The following is a 20382-nucleotide window of genomic DNA, read 5'->3' as shown; positions in this document are numbered from 1 at the left end:
TTTAAGCAAATTGTGCTTGCCAAAAGTGTGACTCAGAATGCTTTGTACCCTGAAAAAACCCTGCAGAGGCAGGGAGGGGGGTGCCAAGTGCCAGATACCAGTGGGGGAAACGGGGAGGGGGTGTGGGGTGGACACAACACATCCACTTTACTGTCCCAGGGAAATATGATATGATAATATCACCCAGACCTCTTCCATTTCCCGCACATTCCCCAAATTGTAACAATTGCCTATCCAACTCCTCCTCACTCCATAGCCTTAGGCATTATGTAGCGCTTATGTCAGTGGGGCTACTGATATAAAGATGGGCGACAAGACCAGGGCCACAGTTAATCGACTGGGGATATTTGATGAGGAAACGGGCAATACAAAAGTAAGACACCATTATGTCTGCTAAAGTTGCAACAGTAATTAAGAATTACTGATTTATTTTTTTTTTCTTTAATTCCTTTGAATTTCCAATGCAGGGTATATAATGTTTTATGTCTCTAACCCAGGCTACAGGGAGATGTATACAGAACAACTACAGATACATAAAAGACAGGAACTCTCTTCTTGGTGAGAAGGTTAATCTAACCAACAGATACACAAAACTGGTCATTGTGAAGGACCCACATGCCAAAAAGAAAGATCTACATGAAATAATGACTTTGAGAGAGAAATACATAAAAACCACAAGTGAGCAAAGGAGATCCTTCACCCTCAGTGACTTATTTGCACGTGATGAAAATGGAGAAACTCCGCGACTTGTGGTGCTGTTGGGAGCTGCAGGGATTGGAAAAACAATGACCGCAAGAAAGATCATGTTTGACTGGGCATCTGGAGAGCTTTATCAGAATAAGTTTGATTATGTTTTCTACATACATTGTAGGGGATTTCACTTAGGCAGTGAGCAGAGAAGTCTTGAGGATTTGATCTTAACAAACTGTCCTGATGAACGTGCACCAATGGCAGAGATTTTAAGGTGTCCGGAGAAAATCCTCTTTATAATTGATGGCTTTGATGAACTGAGATTTTCCTTGGATCAGCCAGAAGACAACCTGTGTTCTGATCCCCATGAGAAGAAAGCAGTGGAAATCACATTGAGCAGTTTATTCAGGAAGAAAGTGCTTCAGAAATCCTACTTACTCATTACTACAAGACCAGCTGCCTTAGAGAAGCTGAATGAATTGTTGGAAAATGAACGCTGTGTAAAAATACTGGGTTTTTCAGAAACTGAGAGGAGAGAATACTTTGACAAATATTTTGGGGATAAAGAGTGAGCAAGAAAAGCCTTTAATTTTGTAAGAGAAAATGAAATGATCTTCACCATGTGCTCTGTCCCCATGGTGTGCTGGATCATCTGTACTGTCCTAGAGCAACAGATGGATGAAGGTGAAGATCTTGCACAGAGTTCAGAAACAATCACTGGAGTCTACCTGCTCTATCTTCACAATTTATTGAAGGGTTGTGACCAAAATTCAAAGCAACCTATACGAGCCAACTTGAAGGAACTCTGCTCCTTGGCTACAGAGGGAATCTTCAGGCAGAAGATCCTGTTTGAGGCTGAAGAGCTCAAGAAACACGGCTTAGATGCATCTGACTCACGCTTTCTGAATGAGAACCTCTTTCGAAAAGCCAGTGACCAGGAATGTCTCTACAGCTTCATTCACTTGTCTTTCCAAGAGTTTTTTGCTGCCTTGTTTTATGCTCTAGAGAATGAAGAAGACCAGGCAGAGACACGGGAAATGACATAAAAGATTTGAAAACCTTGTTAGCTGACTATGGAAAATCAAAAAATTATTTAATGTTAACTGTGAGATTTCTGTTTGGTCTCTTGAATGAAGGCTATTGAGAAACTCAGCTGCAAAATTTCATTGAATATTAAACCCAAATTACTAAAATGGATTAAAACAAAACCCAGAACATGTCCGTCCCCCTCATTCACAGAGTCTCGTAGACCACAGACTTTCCCTAGTCAGAAGCAGGTTGAAACAATTCCGCAGCTTGAGGACTTTCACTGTTTGTATGAAATAAGAGAGAGAAATTTTGTGCAAAATGCACTGAGTCATTTCGTTGACCTACATCTTGATGATTATACATTTACCAGACTGGATCAAGTAGCACTTGCATTCTGTCTAAAGAACTGCCAGAAACTGGAATCACTTACTCTAAATTCCTGTGCATTTGTGTCTGAGGATCCGGAGGAAGGCACGGATGAAGATTCCCTAAGACCCCCGAAGCAGCTACATCTGTATTACTTGACTTATAAAGCATCATTTCAAGACCATATTTTGTAGGCTGTCCCAAAACAGGTTTGCAAAAGCATCCTCTTCCCAGTGACATTGTCATTGGTCACATGTTAACCATGGCAGTGGAGCCCACAAACTGGTGAGTGGTGAGTGATGGGAGAATGAATAGGAGTGCTGACGTCCAGTGGGAGGAAGTGGTGACATTTACAGGTCTTGAGTGGATTCTTTAAAGTGGAGTCAGTGGTTGTAGAGCCGAGTGCAGTCCCTTTTCACAAGGCCTGACCTAAGCTCAAGGTTTACCCTAGCAAAGAAAAGGTGTTTGACTGTGTCCTACAGTCCAGGTGTGCTCTGTTCCTCAAGTGCTCTGTTCCAGCCCTAATGGTGAAGTGGTAATAACTCTAAGGAGGGTGATAGTGTTCTGATATAGGACTCAAACATGACAGAGTCAAGGTGGCTTTTCAGAAGCTGCATCCATTAAAAACATTGTTTTCCCTGCCTCCCCATGCTCCACAACCCACCTTTCCCCTCCTCTGTTCCTATCCCCTTGGCAACAACTGTGGCCATCGAAATCCACTGGCTTCCTGTTAGTCCACTTGCAGCATCTTATTCCCCATCTTTGTGCCTGTAGATTATAGGCAGACTTATCACATGAAGCAGTGGGCATCGACCTTGGTCTCAGAAGCTAAAGAGATGGGGAGATGATGCAGGAACCATGCAATGACTAGCACGAACTCCAAAAGGGCAATTTTTGAAGGAGGACAGACAATGTAGGATCGGGCGGGGGGATCTTACATAGAGTATGATCTAGGATCGGATGCAGTTCCCAAATTCTCTTGCTGCACAGCTGACTGCCTCCTTTAAATTACCCTCTTTTTAAAATTTATTCGGTACTTCTGCATATCCCAACATTTCCCCTCACTGCTCCAATATCTTCAGTCCCACTCCAGCATTTCTTCTGTGACACCTGCTGCTTTTGGCAAACCCCATGTTTCCCAGTACTTCAAGGCCACCCCCATGCAATTTCCCCTTGTTTCTAACCACTCCATGCTCCTGGAAGGATGGAAAGACTTTGGAGTGGTAGTGTGTCTATGAGCCAAAGGGGTGGCAATTTATCTTCTTCCTAGCCAGCCAAGTGACCAGATTTGGAAATCAAATGCATATTTTTGGTATTTTGGTATATCCAGGGGAACTATACTACTTGATGCATAGTGCTCCCTACCTAGGTGACTAAATAGTCCTCCTGACTAAGCATGCATGAAATCAGCCATATCCTATATATGTGCCCCTGATGGATTTATAGTGAGCTCAGGATCCTTAAAACAAAGTTGTCCACAACCTGTAGTTATCAAACTACCTGTGACAGAGGGAAAAACTGTGCATGGTTTTCCCTCATTCACCCCATGGTTTTTATAGTCACTTGGGTTGCTGGAGGTCTTGGGAAGGATTTGAACCACAGTCTTCTTTTACATCCCAAAACAGCACTTTAATCACCAAGTCATATGTCAGGCAGTCCCCTTTCATTTCTCCAACATTTCTCCAGTCCTTGTGGAGAGAAAAGCCTGGAGGACAGTGGAAGGAGAGAAAGCATCTACCTAACTGGAAACAAGTATTCAGTGCCATCCTTCCCCCTTCCTTCTAGGTTAGCAGCCACATTTGTCTTGTTCCTTTATTCCAGGTGCCAAATATATCCCATCTTCTTCCTGATTGTGGCTGCCCAGTAGGCCAGCTTCAAAAGGAGTGCCAGAGAACAGTGCTTATACTGGCAGCAGGGGGAGCAGGGTGGAGTAGTGGGGGATATGGTCTCACACTCTCATTTTGTTGTAGCCATGCAGTTGTGCAGGGCCGTGCATTAAACAATAGAGTACCCCCAGAACACTTAAGTACCACAAGTGCCCTGTAGACACCAAAACGATCATTTAGATGATCAGGAAATGAAGAATGTCTTCTAAATACACAACCTAAAAGCAGGAAGGGAAAGGAGAAGGTGGAAAATAGAACCCTTTTCCCAGCTGTGGGCCAAGTATGTGAGGAAGGGGCTTATACAGCCACCTGCAGTACTGGAGGCTCACAGAAGTTCAACTCATTAGAAAGGAAAATTATCTTGAATGATCATTTATGCTAATAAGGGTCAGTGCTGAGGGTTGCACAGGCTCTCAGAAGTTCTGCAGAATTGTAAGAAATAAAGTTTGGCATGTGGGGAAGACCCCTCATCCCTATGTCCCTGCACTGAATGCGTGGCAGGCCAGTAGGGGATGCTCCTGCATTGAGCCACCCACCTCACCATGCCTGACCACCTTGGTCCTCATGTCCTGCCAACCCCCTTCCTGTAGCATACCTGCAAGCCTGAGGGTAACACTGCCACCACCCAGAGTCTGGACTGATCTTGGACCTCTGCCCCCTGGGAAACACAAGCCTAGCAGTCCTTGAGGGTTCTTGACCCACTGCAAGAACTTGGGGTGCTTCCCTCAGTCTAACGCACAAATAGTGATCTCCTTTAATCAGCCAAACCAAGGGGACTCAAAGGCATGGTAACCAAATTGTCAGATAGCAGAGTTTGGGGAGAGACAGATGGAATTCTGCCATAGCATGTCCATGTAGGGGAGCGTGTGGGGATCCCCACATCCCACACCCTCCCACACACCCCGCACACCCTACCCCCCAAAATACATGCCCCAACATAACTTATGCCCCCCACACACAACCACACCCCCTGACATATCCCTTCATACACCCTACTACACACACACCCCCACACACACAATATAAGAGTAAGACTTTATTTTTGAGTTATTATGCAATCCCTTCTATAAACAGTACACAAGTACAAATCATAACAAATATTTTTTGTAATAAAATTAAAATATGTTATAGTAGGTCTTCTAGTGTATGATTTGGGGGGGGGGGGGGGTTTCTGGTTCTAAGATGGCAACCCCCCCCTCCCAAAAGGAGTATTTTGGGGGGGGGGGGCAAGGGGAGGGAGACTTCTAGTTCCAATATGTTGACCAGGGGGTGGGGAGACTACCAAGGGTGTGTTTACGCATGAAGCCCTCAACAGCTCACCAAAACTCATTAAGTGGCTCTCTGACTAAAATAATTGCCTGCCCCTGAGCTAATAGAAAACTAAATGAAAGACCATTGGGGCTCCCAGACAAACACAGACCACACTATGGGATCCAGAAATGGAGAAAATGAACACATTATAAAAGCAAAAATGCAGGAATAAATAAGAAAATAATTATTCATTTCTTGGACCAAGGGCAAAAAAAATTGCTTTGGCCACACTTGAAAATACCAGCTAACTGTGAAAAATAACAACTGCACACTGGTGGGAAAAGTGCACAGAAAGGGTAATTGCTGTGTGATGAAACAAGCAGCTGCAAAATATTAACTAAGCAGGGACAGGGCAACTCAGCAAAACAAGCAGTCATCAAACTCAAAAGACAACTGACAGTGCATTTGACAACTACTCACAGGTGCTACAGGAGAAACAAGTACCAGGAATAGAAATTGTATCTTCTACTCAATCACTAGCTTACTGTCTGTTCTCACTTGGCCCATCCCAGCTCCCCACTGGGAAAATGAAATACAGTTGGGGGACCTGGCTGTTCCCCTTCCCCAACATAGGTCATCTTTCAGTTCTTGAGCCTCAGGTGAAGCTTGGGTGCTGGAAATGGGGGAAGGGGTCCCTCCTGCTTACATATCTCTGAATGGCATCTGGGGTGGGGGGCATGTGCCCTGGAAGATCTTATAAAGAGCTGTGGAGGAAAAAGGGTCTATTGTTCAGCAGGTCCGAACAAGCTCTGGGGCTACAGTTAGTTACATCTGACAATGAGAGGCAGACAGCCCTTGAATGGCTTACTAGTCCCTGTCCCCCTCATCACTCCTTTTTTCCAAATGTTTTTCCCTGCTCTTTGTTGGGCTCACCCTACTGCTCCTGTTCCTGCTCTGGCTCTTGTTTTTTCCACCACTCTCCTTCTCATCACTACATAAAAAATTCTTGTCCCATACTTCAGCTCATCCAGGATGTCATCCATTGCTGTCTTGCTTTAGCCCCTGTGTTCCCCTGCCCTTTTGGTTACTGTGCAATTCCTGGGAGCCTGAACCTCAGAGGCCTCAGGGTGAAATTTGTGCACAAAGGAAAGAATGCACAGAGATGTCACTCATACTTCCTTGTAAAACATTAACTCTGGAATCTGCCCATATTATCAGGTTGGAGAATGGACTTGATGGCCTGTGGTCACATCTACACATGCCTCTTTTAAGTGAGCATTGTGGCAGAGCACCTTTGGGGGTGCTTGCCACTTGAGGGCTCTTGCAGGCTTTGAGGGGAGCCTGCTTTGGAGAAGCAGTAGGGGAACCCCCCCTCCCCTAGTACCATTTTAAGGGGGAAGGTGTGTGGCAGGACACTGTTGGCGCCTGCCACTTTAAGACCAGAGCCAAGCAGCCAGCAGGTGCTTGATTGAGGCAGCCATGTTAGATCCCTGGCTGTCTATATAATCAGATCAGTTGCCTAGTGGCAGAGGAGGCAGCAACAAGGTGTGGTTGGGTGGCTTTATGTATCATCCTGGAGGTAAGGGAGGAGCTATAGGGAATGGTTTGGAGGCTCCTGGTCCTGGGCATGACCTAAAACTGCACCCTGCTGGGAGTGGGTGGCTTGGTGGGGCTCTCAGTGGTGTGGAAGCCCTCAGGAAATGCCAGGCCAGTGATCACCCTGGTGAAAGGTGGGTAGGGGCACATTAATCCTAGCCTTCACCTTTGGGTGGGTTTGCATAACATTGGAGGTAGGTGGGGCCAGGCACAGCTTTGGCCACCTGAGCCCTGTGTGGTGCAAGACCTCAAGGAAGGAGAGTGGAGGCCAGGCATGGCTGCAGCCACCTAAGCCCTGTGGGGTATAAGATGCCGAGAGGGAAAGGTGAGGCCAGGCATGGTTATGGACACCTGAGCCTACTGGAGAGGAAAGCCCCATGGCCCTAAGTAAAGGGGGAAGAGGTGTGGAGCCCCGAGTGAAGGGAAGTAGGCCAAGGTAGGTCTTTGTATGCCTGAGGCTGAAGTTTGGGCCAGAAGCCAAGTAAAGGGGGTTCAGCCTGAGAGAGAGGGGCAAGTCCTGACCCTAGTAAATCCTCCACTGCTGGAAGGCTGGGGGTGGCTGGTGTGGGTCAAAAGCAAGATTGGAGGCCAAGCACAATGACCTGCTGCTCCAGGGGGGAATGAATTTTTTATTTTTTATTTATTTTTTTTGGAAATCCTCCTTTATAGCCTGTTTGTCCATTGCCAGTGTCTTGCACTTTTTGGCTTCCACAAACATCCTCAGCTCCTCTTGGTACCTCTGTCCCCAGAGCCTTTGTGATTCTTTCAGAGTTGACCTGGTTTATTGTACTGCCCTATTCAATCTTTCCTATTACTTACAGGTTTTGAGCTGTTGTTGGGTCAGCAACACAACCTTTTCCAAGTGTCCCACCTGTTCATGGACCCAGAAAACCTCAAATGGGCCACTAGACTCCTGGCCACTGAATATCATTTTCCTACCTGGTATGCATGGTCTCAGATAGTGACCTTGCACAAGGTCTGTCTGGACCTCCTTGGATACCTGGATACCTCCTGATAATGGAACAGGTACTCAATCCACCACCTCTGCTTAGGAGGAGACGGGAACAGGGTGCACCCAGACAGATGGGTGGGAAGCTGGAAAGAAACCCTGAGGGCAGTGGTGAGTGCAAAGGCACTGAACTATGGAGTGGGGTAGGAGTCTTGGAGTGGAAGGGGGCATGTGCCTCAAAGCCATGCCCCTCTGTGGGGTACTCCAAAACCCTCATCTTAGCACACCATGTGCTGGGCCCTGTGCTCTCTTCCTACGAGGGAGACAGTCAAAGCTCCCTGGTGCAACCAGCTTTTCCACAAGCAAGTGTTATCTTGCCCATCCTATTGCATACCACCTCTTGTTTTGATTAGACTTTGACTATCCCTGGCTCTACCACAAGTTTAATCTACTGTCATCATTCACCTCACAGGTAGTCTTGGTTAGTATGGGGGGTGGGGGAGAAGGAGAAGGGCACAGAGTGAGGAGCTGTGTCTCAAGGACAGCTCTGGTCTGCTGTCCTAGGTGCTGGGCCATCAACTTGTTTATGGTCCTCGGCTCCTTGGGGGAAGAGATAGCACAGTGAATAGGGGCGATATGACTAGAAAGGCTCCTATATGTATCCAGGGAGCTCTTGTATATTAACGGAGAGCAGCTGGATGCCATTTCCACATGAACATTTTCCCCATGTAGGAAAGCCCCAGCCTGCATGTCCCCCACTGGCCAGAAGCAGGTGCTGGGAGGAGGACACTGTCTGCCACTGCCACTATTCCAAGTCAAGCCTTACTCCTTGCACAGGTGGAGTGGGACAGGAGCAGCTGTGGGGTTCCCCCAGTGCTTGCATCATCCAGGGAAAGTGGCAGCAAGGAGCACAGGTTCTTCCTTCCAGAGTCTGTTCCTGGAGTGTGGGATACTGGATGGTGGAGGCAGGGAGTTGGTGCTGGACGAGGCACCCTGCACAGTCCCAACCCACTACTGAAGTACGGCAGGAGTTGTTCTGGGGTTCCGCCTGTGCCTGGTTCAGGTAGAGACAGAAATGGCAGCAGCAGAAGGGGCTGTGACTGCACTGCCAAACTTCTTGGATCTGGCCCTGCTTCTATCTCATTTTGCTCTCCAGAGAGGGATAGCAGAAGCTTCTTTGTGGTGTTCTCCAGTGGCATTTAAGAAAAATCCCAAACTCCATTTAAGGAACCTGCACTCAATCTGGGCTTCAACATCTAGCTCCAGTGGGACTCCCAATACATTCCTAGCTCTTCTGGACCACCACCTGTGGCGGGCCAGTAGGGAGTGCTCCTGCACTGGGCCATCCACCTCACTGCACCCAACCTACTACCAGGCACCAAGTGTCTCCCTCAGCTGCCTCAAATCTGGCTGACCCTGTTCCTAGAGTACATCCACAAGCATGGGGGTACCACTGCCACCACCCAGGAGTCCTGATCTGTCCATGGCCCTCTGGGATGCACAGGCCTTACAGACTCTGAGGGTGCTCAACCCACTGCAAGGACTTGGGGTGCTTCCTTTAGCCTGCAGCAGTAAAAGTAGCCTCCCACTGTCAACTGAACTAAGGGACAACAAGGCTTGCTACTCTCCCACTCCCAGTCAGTTCACGCTTGGTACAATGGAGAACTTTATTAAGTACAGGGAGTAGGCTTGAGGGAGGGTACAGGATAGGGCTGTATCACAGAGTAACCTTAGAGCAAACAGTGTGGCTAGGTAGCTTCTGATCACGCATCTCCTTTACAGCAAGGTATGTATCTAGATAAGCTTCAAGTAGTTTACTTACAAGTATCATCCAGAGTTTGACTGAGTTTTCCTCTGGAGGCAGGCAGTTTATGGTGGGTCAGTGAGTTTCCAGAGAGATCCCTAGCTCTCTGCCTGGTCAGTTACTCACATCCTCCCCCCAAGATGGCTCAGCTCCTTCCAGGAAGAAGGGCTCTTAAATAACTTTTCATGACCTCATCACTAAGTTTCCCACCAGGATCAGCCCCACTGGCTGAAGCCTAGTGCTTTCAAATGATATCACCTTCCTAGGTGAAGGTATTAGTCATCTGACCTGCAAGGGTGGGAAACTTGAGATAAAGGGAGCAGGTTCCCCCTCCCTTGGGAATGTCTCCCTCCCAGGCTGCCTGACTTCCATATCCAATCAATCCAGGTATTTTTGGGTGTTAACCAATCAATTTAAAGAACATCACTGGTCAGCTCAGAGACTGACATTTCTTGAGCTACTGCCCATATCATGGGAGAAAACTCCCTGGAGTTCATTGTCTAGCTGCATAGGAACCAGACAACACGAGTAAAGGCTTTACTACAGTTTATTTGCTCAAGCAATGACCATAAGCCAGCAAAGAGGCAAAATGCTCCCCCCCCCCCCCTCCAAAGGGTGGCGCGTTCTTTTATACTTTTTACAACAAGGCAAGAATACAGGGTTAACAAAAGCAATATTTGGGCGGTGCTTCACAAATCCTTATAACAGCATATTTCTGTTAAGCTGAACTAGCACTTTTTAAAAAGCCGAAGTTAAGTAACAGTAACATTATGATACGTTAGCAACAAGTTGCACAGTAGTCGGTATTTCTTAAGGACACGATCACTGTACTTAGAACAATGGCTTCTTTGTCTTGTCTTGTTCCTTGCTGTAGCTGATTTACAGCACATAGACTTATACAAATTCACTTGCTGCATTTTACTCAGAAAGTGTTTAACATGGTTAAAATGATTACTTAACATAAGCTAATGGCTGGCTTAGCTATTTATTCTGCCTTGTGGTCAGCAGCATTGCTAGGCCACAGGTCATGCCTTGTATTCAGCTGCAAAGCTAATACTTTTCAATAATCTAAATTATTGTTAACCTAACAGTATGCTATCAAAAAACTATTTTATTTCAGGGTAATAACAAACTTGCCCACCACACCCACCCCCTGCCATGAGGTTGGGGCTAAAACAAAAGAGACTAGGTTCACTCCCCCTGTACCTGCTTGAGGTAACCATACTAGCCATAACCTGGGGCAACCAGATTGGCAGACAGGTGAGGAGACAATGGCATTCTGCTACACCCCCTTGCAGGGCTGCCTCCTTGGGCTTGCTCTTTCTTCATGATCCACTGCAGCAGGGCTGTTCACTTGTGGGCTGTAGTCTGCATGCAACCTATGAGGGGTTAATATATGGCTCCTGCACTCTCACCCAGGCAGCGCTCCCTACATTTCTCTTATAGCAGCTGGTGTCTTTTGACTCAGCTTTCCCTCCTCTGGATACTACTTCCTACCTTCAACTCAGGGGATGGAGCAGTGCAGCATCATGGGTAGCTGATAGTCACACCTTGGGGAGAGGGGATCAGGTCTGTGTGCCAGGGGAACATGCCCATGTGGTGCAACAGTGGTGGGGGGGGGAGGGGAATCATGTTTGCTTGCCTACTCACACAGCAGGGTTGGGGTGCATTGTGCAGCCCCTGGAGGCTTAGAAGTTGGACAGCCCTGCACTACAGAATAACTTTACTCCTGACTCCCATATGGCTCCCTTCAGAGACAACATCCAACCACCCTGCTGCTTAGTTTCTTCCCAAGGTTCTTCCTAGCTAAAGCTCCTCTGCCTCTGGTGTCTTAGACTTCCCAGTATCATCTACCAGCTTTGGTTTAGTTCAGGACACTTCAGAGCCCTTAATAGGGATGACAAGATCTGGCCACACAGAGTGACTCTTCACAGACCTTTTCTTTCTTTTAGGAAAATTGAATCTTTCCCAGTTGAATCTGAAAACTAAAGTATCTGATATACTTCCTGTGCATTCCCAATAACTGATTGAGCTGCCAGTCTCCTGTTAATCCTTTCTCTGCCATCATAGGCCCCTATACCCCATCCCAGGGTTGGAATTGCAGAGTGAAACCAGTTGCTCAGTACTGATACTACTCTGTAGCAGACTTGCCTTTTGGAGCTTGGGTTGAGTCCCAGGCTTGAAATCTTGCTGTTTGATTGGTGGAGCTCTTCCCCCGCAATCAGGAGGCAGCAAGAGGAGTTCAGTCATGCTCCTTTATTTGGGGGACGGGGAAAGGATTTCCACGCCACCCCCCCCCCCCCAGTGGACCTGATTGAAGACTGCAACACTAGGGTCTGGAAAACTTCAGGGGCAGAGCCCTAGAGAATATAAAAGGAATTGCATGCCCAGCATGAGGGGAACACGTCCAGGAGAGAGAGAAGAGCAAGTCTTAGGAGAGCTGCAAAGCAGAAGCCCAGAAGCGCCCCTGAAGACTTCCATCAGCGGGAAATGGCAGATGGCTCCAGAGCTAGGCTCTTGGTGTGCAGCACAGCACATGGCATCCAGACCCTGGGAGCTGTGTGAGGCAGCTCGGGTCTGCAACCTCTGATGAGTGGCCAGAGGCACGGTGCACAGAGCAGGATCTTTGGAGCACTTAAGCGGCTCAGGTCCTCAACCCCCGGAACGAGGCTGGGAGCTCAGTGCAGGAGGCGCTGCATGGAGGGTCTGGGAGCAGACAGAGCCTGGTGCTGCACAAGGCAGCCCAGGCCTCCGACCCATAGCAAAAGGTTGAGTCCAGAGAGCCAGACAGTGCTTGGGCTACTGAGCCAGCAGACAGGGTCAAGCCAGAGGCTGCAGGAGCCCAGTTTCAGGGGACAGCACCCCCCAGCCCACTGCATGTGAGAGAGCAGCCTGATGAAGAGAACGAGGGCCACCCTCCAGGCCTGGGAGCCGTGAGTTGCAAGGAAAAGAGGATTCCTACAGGGGAGGGGAGTTCCTGCCCCCCCCCCCCCGTTAGTTAAGGGCTCCTAAAAGGGGGGGGTCCCACTGAGAGGGCCCCCCCTAAAGTTACCAGCTTCTTTGTAGGGCTTGGGAAAAGCCTAAGGGCATTGGGGTTTCCCCTCAGGATTGTCTATCTTTGAGGTTTATCTGTTTCAGATCAGATACTTACCTGTGACACCTGTATCTGGAGCACTGGTATAAGGTTTTATGTCATTTACCCAAAGGGTATTGATTATGTTACTGGTTTAGATATCTTATAAATGTGTGTGTGTGTGTGTATATACACACACATTGTACATATGTTTATATCCATGTTCCTTTCCCTTGTGATAACTATATACACATTGATTTACATTAACTTAAGTCCCCTGACTGTCCTGGCCTCGTTCTATAGGGATGGAGGGAAACTGAGCGGTCTGCATTTCCCACCCCACACCACCTGCCAGCTAACAATCCCCTTCAATTGGAGAAGGGGTGTATACCCAAGTTACCAGAGCGCAACTCATATTAGACATTGGAAGCAAACCCAGAAAACTTTGGACTTTTTGAGCAAATTAAAAGCAGCACTGTTAGTTAAATAAATGACACATTTTACTGTATATCCAGATATGATCAAACAATTGGGTGACACAAAAGGAAAGAAAAAAAACTGGAGGGGTGTGTGTGTGCTGAGAATGGCATTTGAATGCTTAAATTTACCACAAGTTTAAACAATGAATTGATCCCACTAATTATAACCTATTCTGTTTGCCTGTAGGTACATCTTTTGCTACCTGATCCAATTTGCTTTAGACGTTCAGCAGATTTAAACTGTTGAATAGCTCACATGTAATGTCTGATCCCTCTATCTAGGATGGGTTTGTAATGCTGAAGGAATGGAATGAAGATCTGTGCCCACAGATCAAACAAAGTCTATTCTCTTTGCAGGGAACAGAAGAAGCGCTCATCTATTTACCTGCTGTGTGAAGCACTGAAGGACCCACAATGCAAAGTGAAAAAAATATGGTAAGACTTTTTTTTTTCTTGTAAAAACCCCTCACTTCCTGATGTTACCCCAGGAATTCTACAGCACGGCAGGCATCTCGCTGTCCCAGGCTGGTATAACAAGGGTAGAGACTTATCCCATCACTTAGGATTGTGTTTGCATTTCTATCCATCTGATCTTTCACGTCACTCAGTGGTGCTGCAGTAGTGGATATTTCCTCCCCCTTGCTTTCCTGGTGCCACCCATCCCTTCTCTCTTTCTTTCTTTCTCCTTCCACTCTCACCTCTCTACCCTGCTTGCTACCACAGCTGCTGTTACAGGGAATGCCTTTAGCACAAGGAGGGTCTGGTATTTGGATCAGACAGCAATGCCTGGGCTTAGTTTGGTCCCTCTCACAAGGCCTTCTACAGTTGGATTTTAGCTGTGGAGCATGCTCTGTTTTAGTCTCCAACTCCTCTTGTTGGGTTTGGGTGAACAGCTGTTTGGCAGGATCCAGGATGGATACGCCTCTCTGAGACTGCCTGCTATAGAGAGCGTTGGCCTCAGCAAGACTGCAATTGCCAGACGCAGGTGTGACAATGCGCAGCCACACACGTGTGTTTAACATCAGTGTACAAGGGTCATTTTTTCTTTGGTGTTCAGCCTTGATCAGAGCCATAACAACCAGATGTGACTACCAGCAAGCCCCTTTGCACTGGCAGTTCCACAGAACCCCTTCCCCCAAGTGCATAGCAGCTCTGACAGCTCAGAGGACCAGCACCGGCACCTGCTGAGTCCAGCTCCTCATTGCAGCTAGTCAGGAAGTCAGAAAGTTAATAAAAAAAATGCACAATATGGCAGGAAGCATTTTCCAGAGAGTACGGTTCCCACTTGCAGCACTCCTGCTCCCACATACCTGCTGCAGGCCAGCTCCAGAGAGCACTAGGGGAGCCAAGGCTGGTTTATTTGTTGCTGTCTTTGCTCTGCCTGCCTCAACTACACCAGGCTTCATAAAAGCCCTGTCAATCTGGAGGGAATGAAAAGGACATGACGGGGACTGCGGATGTGGGTGGCTCATGCTTAGTAAGCCAAGAGGCCTTCTGTTGGGTTGAACTAGCTCCATCCCACCCAGGACTGCAGGAATACTTGCATCCATGAAGGACATCAGTGAGACTGCCCCAGGCTCATTTCACTGCAGCTGCTCTTGGGCTCCCAAGAGGTAGGAACTGAAAAGCAGCTTTGGAGGGATGAGCCCAGTAACTTCTGGCTTTGGAAGAACCTTGCCTGCCATGGGTGACTGGTGCCACCTGAGTTGGGGGTCATATGCTCCCCGTGGCCAGTCAGTGACTGGGGGGTGGTCCTCCTGTGGCCAATCTCACCAACTGGGGGGAGGCACTGACTGGGGAGGGGCCCCACAGCCAATCTCACCAACTGCGGGGGGGGTGGTCCAGTGGTGCTCCCAGAAGTGCCAGTGGCACTTCACCTGGCACCCCCACTTCCTGGCCGGTGCTCGCAGAGGGGGCACTGGCATTCCTGCCTGTCACCTAAATGGGGAACGCTGCCTGTCAGGGGGTGCACCAGCGCTCTCAGGAGGTGCACATGCACCTCCGTGCACCTCTTAGGTGTCACCACTGTTGCCTGCCTCCTTGTGATTTTTGTTTTTTACATTTCAAAGAGGACAACTGGCACCTCCTCAGGCTGAGCTATGTCTCTTTAGAGAAGCTGAGGGGCTTTCTCCCCCCTCCCCCCCAACCCCCCCCCCTCCCCCCAACAAACAAACAACCCCAACCAGGTGGATATATTTTTTGCTAGGGTCACTTGATCCCAGCTGACTTCCTGCCTATGGTGGGGGGGCTGGACCCGATGATCTCTCAAGGTCCCTTCCAACCCCTAATGTCTATGAAATCCCCCCACCCAGGGACAGGCATTTTTGCTACTTCACAAAAAAAAAAGAAGGCAGGCAGACAGACAAGGGAATATGCATTTTTATTGCACCTGAGCAATTGGTAAGAAGCCCACACAAGTGTTAAGAAACTCTGGCTTGATGGAGAAAGGACACTATGCCCCTGGAATCCCCAAGATGAGACAGTGATCTGTGGGTCGGTCAGGGGTCCTCATGGAAACTGTACCAAGCCCGGACAGCTGAGGGATGCTGGGAACTATAGTCCTGTCATGCAGGGGAGATCACTGACATGCCGGTGCCCTGCCTTTGCCCATTCTGTTGCTCCTCAATGCCAAGCCACTGCCCCCCCAGCTGTCCCCGTCTTGACTGGAAGAGGTTCATTACACATCTTTTTGTTTACACATTATGAAGCCATAGATAAGGCAAGGTAAGCAGCGGTGATGCAAAATAAAACATGTCTGAGCAGTTTTACTTTAACATGCTGAAAAGACTTTTAAAGCAGCAGGAAATCCCTCTCGTGCAAACACAAATGCAGTTGTGGCAGCATAAATGGGAAAGATCATGGTGGTACAAATGCCCTGGGATGCCAGTCCTTAACCCAGAGGAACAACAGAGACAGCCTGTGGCTGAAGACCAGAATCTGAGTCCAGAGGGGGAATTAGGGGCAGGTAGGGGCCATCAATACACTGAGACTGAAGGGCCAGGCCAGAGCCTGTGGGCCTAGGCTATCAGTCTACAGTCAGAGCAACCTGAAGTCTAAGACTAAGAAGGCCAAAGCCTATACAAAGGAGTAACTGGCAACCAAGTGACACCTGTGGGGCATGGAAGTGGCTGTAAGGGCGGGAGGAGGCCACAAAGGTAGCCTATAAGGCAGATAAGGCCCAAGGAACAAGTACACAGGGAGAAAAAGAGAGAGACTCATTTGTCTGTTAACTTCAAGGCATGGCAGGTGAGTAGGGTGAGACCCTGGGAGGTGGCAGTGGGAGCCGGAGAGGAAAAGGCATCTGTGAGGGGGAACCACAGCGGCCCTCAGGCACCAATTTATTACACGAGGGTGGAAGGCAAAGTGGCAGTAGGTAGCAGCCAGACTGGCAGATGACCACAGCCACCTGCTGCCTTCACTTCTCAGCAGGATGCAACTGTGCCAGGAAGTGAAGGAGCTGGGAGTTACATTCTCCATTCAGATCCACACTGGAGGCTCTGGAGCAGGCCCTGACAGCATGAAAAACAGGTTGCCTGTTTTACCAGGTCTTTACTCTCCACCATGACCTGGGAAGCGCCCTTGTCCTGGGATGTGACACCTCTGTCACAGGCCAGCTGGGTACTGTGAGTATATTCATTTAGTTGTCGACTGACCGAGTACTGCAACTTTATTAACTACTGGGCTTTTTGGTTTGGGATTGAGGAGGTGATGTTGGGAGGAAAGTAATGACAAGTTTTATTTATAAAAAAAGAATGAATTTTACTTATAGTGACAAAAGATATAGTTTGTACATATGATAGTTAGTAAAGAGGTTAAGCTAATAAACAACATAATAATACAAGTTAAAATTGACAGTGATAATAAAAACAGATAGATAAATCAACCAAGAGTTTCCACTTGGTTAGCAACTTATTGATAGTCTTTCAGTTTGGTACATGTCAAGTTGATTTAGCAAAGTCAGGCGTTTCTGATTTACGCTGTCAGAAGGAGAACCGGGGGAAGATCCCTCAGTCAGGATTTGGTTTTCACTCACAGGGAGTAAGAGAGATCCGGGGGAATGGGACAGCAGTGACCCTTCTGTTCCGTCCTTCCTGCGGGTCACTTAACGTGCATGTTCTTTTATATCTTGTCTCTGCTAATCTGTTGGCTGTATAGCCATTCGCAATTTTATTCTATAGCTGTTATCTTATGGGGCTAAAAGGTGTTAGAAATTATTACAATAAGTTACTGCCCAAGCTTGGGTTTACCCAATAAACAAATCACACCACAGCACTTTGGGGTTTGAGATTAACATGTCCCTACTCAAGTTTAACCCACTATGTTAATTATACCTTGTGATTAGGTTCATTAATTTTGCTGACTCTAAGCAAAAATTATTAAATCAGCTAAGTCTGCCGTTATATTCTTTAGTTCTGCTTTTTAAGCTTATGCTAATTTCATGATTAATGCAACAGCTATATATATTTCAGACAGGTCGGAAACATCTACAGGAAACAGTTTCATAAGTGCTATTTCAAATATCTTCAAAAAGCAGATTTCTTTTTGTTATAAGTTGCTCGTTAACTCTTTTGGTTCTGGCCATCACACACCTCTTTCCCCCTCTTTCCTTTTGATGCTTTGTCTCAGTGGAAGCTGGGTGTCTGGGCTGGGCTTGGCAGCCGTGACTGGCCCCTTAATGCCCTGATCACTCTTCTCTGTGTTTCTTTGCTCCTGCAGGTTGTATCATTGCCAAGTCACATCCACATGTGCTGGGGGATATAGCCTAATGGATGTGCTGGGGGATGTGGCTCAGTGGTAGAGTGCCTGCTTCGCGTGTAGGAGGTCCGGGGTTCAATCTCCAGCTGCTTTTCAGAAGGCAATATTTTACAGTTAGGGTGGCCAAAATCTGGAACCAACTTCCAAGGGAGGTGGTCCTCGCCCCTACCTTGGGCATATTCAAGAGGAGGATGGATGATCACCTGTGTGGGGTCTTGTGAACCCAGCATTCATTCCTGCCTGTGGCAGGGGGTCAGGCTAGATGATCTGTTCAGGTTCCTCCTGACCCTAGCTACTATGAAACATGCTATGTGGGGAAACAGAGTCACCTAATGTCTGCTGTTCTGTCTTCCTGATCTCTCTAAGCTGTGGTGTCAGAGCTTTTCCCACTAAGATTATCTTAGACCCCCTTCCTGGTTTCAGAGGAGGGAGTGGGGATTTAGGGCCTGAAGTTCCTTGTATGTTAAAGGTAGAAATTCCTTTTGAAAGAACCAGTAGAGACTCCCTCTGGAGAAAGGGCTCATAGCTTGGAAAGAAGGGACACTATGCCATCCTCTATGCCTGTAAGGAGTGCAAGTGCCCTTCATCTTCTCCCACGTTAGGTGCCAGGACCGAAAACAAGGTGACAGGAGGCGGCAGTCAGGCTTCCAGGTGGTGTGTGAGGAACCAACAGTACCACTTTCCATGTAGAACAGCCCCAGAGCTGTGGTTCAGGCCTTCCCGACAAACTCATGTCGTCTAGACTCTAGGCACTCTCAGGGTCTCTTCTCTCCCAAACACTAGTGCCTCACATGCCTTGCAGTCATTTTTGCTCTATCTATGTCTCCATTTCATTGTTCATCTCCAGTGAAAAGTGGGTCATTTGTAGGGTAACCTCCTTTTTAGAATGGAAAGGCAGGACCCATGCATGCCTCTTCATGACCCACCCCCCTGCAGCTGGTAGCATGGCCAGAGCTGAACAGAGCACAAGTGGATGTAGGCTTCCCACTATGGACTACAGGCTCCCTGCCCACCCAGGAGCAGTGTGGGGTACAACCCCATGCCAACACTGCCAACACTACTGCCGGGCAGGCAGGGTGTGTGACTGGTATGGGGCTCCCAAGGGAAAGGCAGAAGGGCAGGGAGCCCCTAGCCCACAGTGGGCAGCCTACATCCTCCCCACTCTGCGCACACATCTGGGGAGGGGGGTAAGTATGCCACCCCAGTCCTGGGAACCATGCACTGCCCTGGATGGGAAGCACCACCAGCTCCCACTCCATTCCTCACCACGGGGATCTTGATCTGCACCTACCCAATTAGGTGGTCACTCTAGTCATTTGCTTCCTGTGCTGGGCCAGGCAGCTGCCTCCCCAGGCCACAGAGCTGGGAGTGAATGGGCTGTGGGGAGGCAGAGCCAGGAGAGGGCTGGGGTCTGCAGAGAATAGCAAAGCTGGTGCTGGGGCTTGGGGGAGCAAATCTCCCAGCTCCTGTATGGATGCTAGAGAGAAGGCTCCTCCTGCACCAGGAGCAGCTCTGATCTGCCTGCACCCTTCCATGGCTGGGCAGAGCTGGACCCACCAGATTGATGGAGACTGAGTTTGAGGGACTTCAGGGGCAGCCTCCTTCCAGTGCTGCCTTCTGATTTGGCAGGGGGAAGGTTCAAGGGCAGGAGCTGCTTGCTCAGGAGCAGAGATTTTGTGGTTAGGCCCTTCTTAATCCTGATTGGCCACAGGTGCAGCACAGGCATTGGGAAGCACTGGTGAATCACAGGACAGGGAAGGAGGTGGGACATCTGTCCCAGTGTCCATGCTGATTGGCCAGGGAGAGTGCTGGTGGGTAGGACCGCCTGTCAGAGCAGATGTGTGGAGCCCCTTTCACACATTGATATCTCTCCTCCGTGTTTTTTCCTCTCCTGCAGGTTGCAGGAATGCCATCTCACAGATACCTGCGGTGGGGATCTCGCAGATACTCTCAGCACCAGTCTCAACCTGGCAGAGCTGGACTTGACTGGTAACAGTGGTCTGGGGGCTGGCGGCGTGCAGCTGCTGTGCGAGGGACTGAGACATCCCAGCTGCAAGTTACAGACACTGCGGTAAGGGGTGCATGGCTTGCACCAGCACCTCTATATGATGTGCTTGTTTGGGGGAATTTTTTAGTTAAGCCAAAGCCAGGCCCACCCCCATGTTGATGTGAAGTGTCCTGTTTGTGCGGGCCGGGAGCGATCCAGGGCCCTTTTTTCGCGCCGCGGGCTGTGGCCAGCAGCCCGGACACGCTGGGTCGGAAAAAGCAGGCGACACGCTAGAATTAGGCACAGACGCTTAGCGGTTGATTCAAGATTGTTTACTTACACCGTAGATGGTCGCGGTGTAGGCTGGAAAGTTTCCCAGGTAAAGCTCCGCGTCAATCCCCGTTTGAGGACTCAGACAAAACTCTCACTCTCATGGAGTTGTCGAGGCTCCGTGGATCCTTGTTTGCACGCAGGGAAGAGGGATACGTCGAGGATTGCGCTCGGCGACGGGGAGAAG

The 20382-nt window shown here is 48.6% G+C and overlaps 1 long non-coding RNA gene and 1 pseudogene across 1 annotated transcript; both read left to right on the top strand.

Moving 5' to 3' along the window:
- Window positions 1-304: 304 nt before the first annotated feature.
- Window positions 305-5037, top strand: LOC132243316 (NACHT, LRR and PYD domains-containing protein 3-like; annotated as a pseudogene).
- A 1720-nt stretch (window positions 5038-6757) lies between these two features.
- On the top strand, window positions 6758-19945 carry LOC132245933 (uncharacterized). The gene is made up of 4 exons (XR_009457629.1): window positions 6758-6801; window positions 7640-7844; window positions 13481-13558; window positions 19776-19945. It is a non-coding gene; the product is annotated as an uncharacterized LOC132245933 (long non-coding RNA).
- The last annotated feature ends 437 nt before the right edge of the window (window positions 19946-20382 follow it).

Source organism: Alligator mississippiensis, chromosome 15 (assembly GCF_030867095.1).
Source record: "Alligator mississippiensis isolate rAllMis1 chromosome 15, rAllMis1, whole genome shotgun sequence".
Classification (NCBI taxonomy): Eukaryota; Metazoa; Chordata; order Crocodylia; family Alligatoridae; genus Alligator; species Alligator mississippiensis.
The sequence above is the reverse complement of the archived record's forward strand: the minus strand, read 5'-3'. Positions and strand labels throughout refer to the sequence as shown.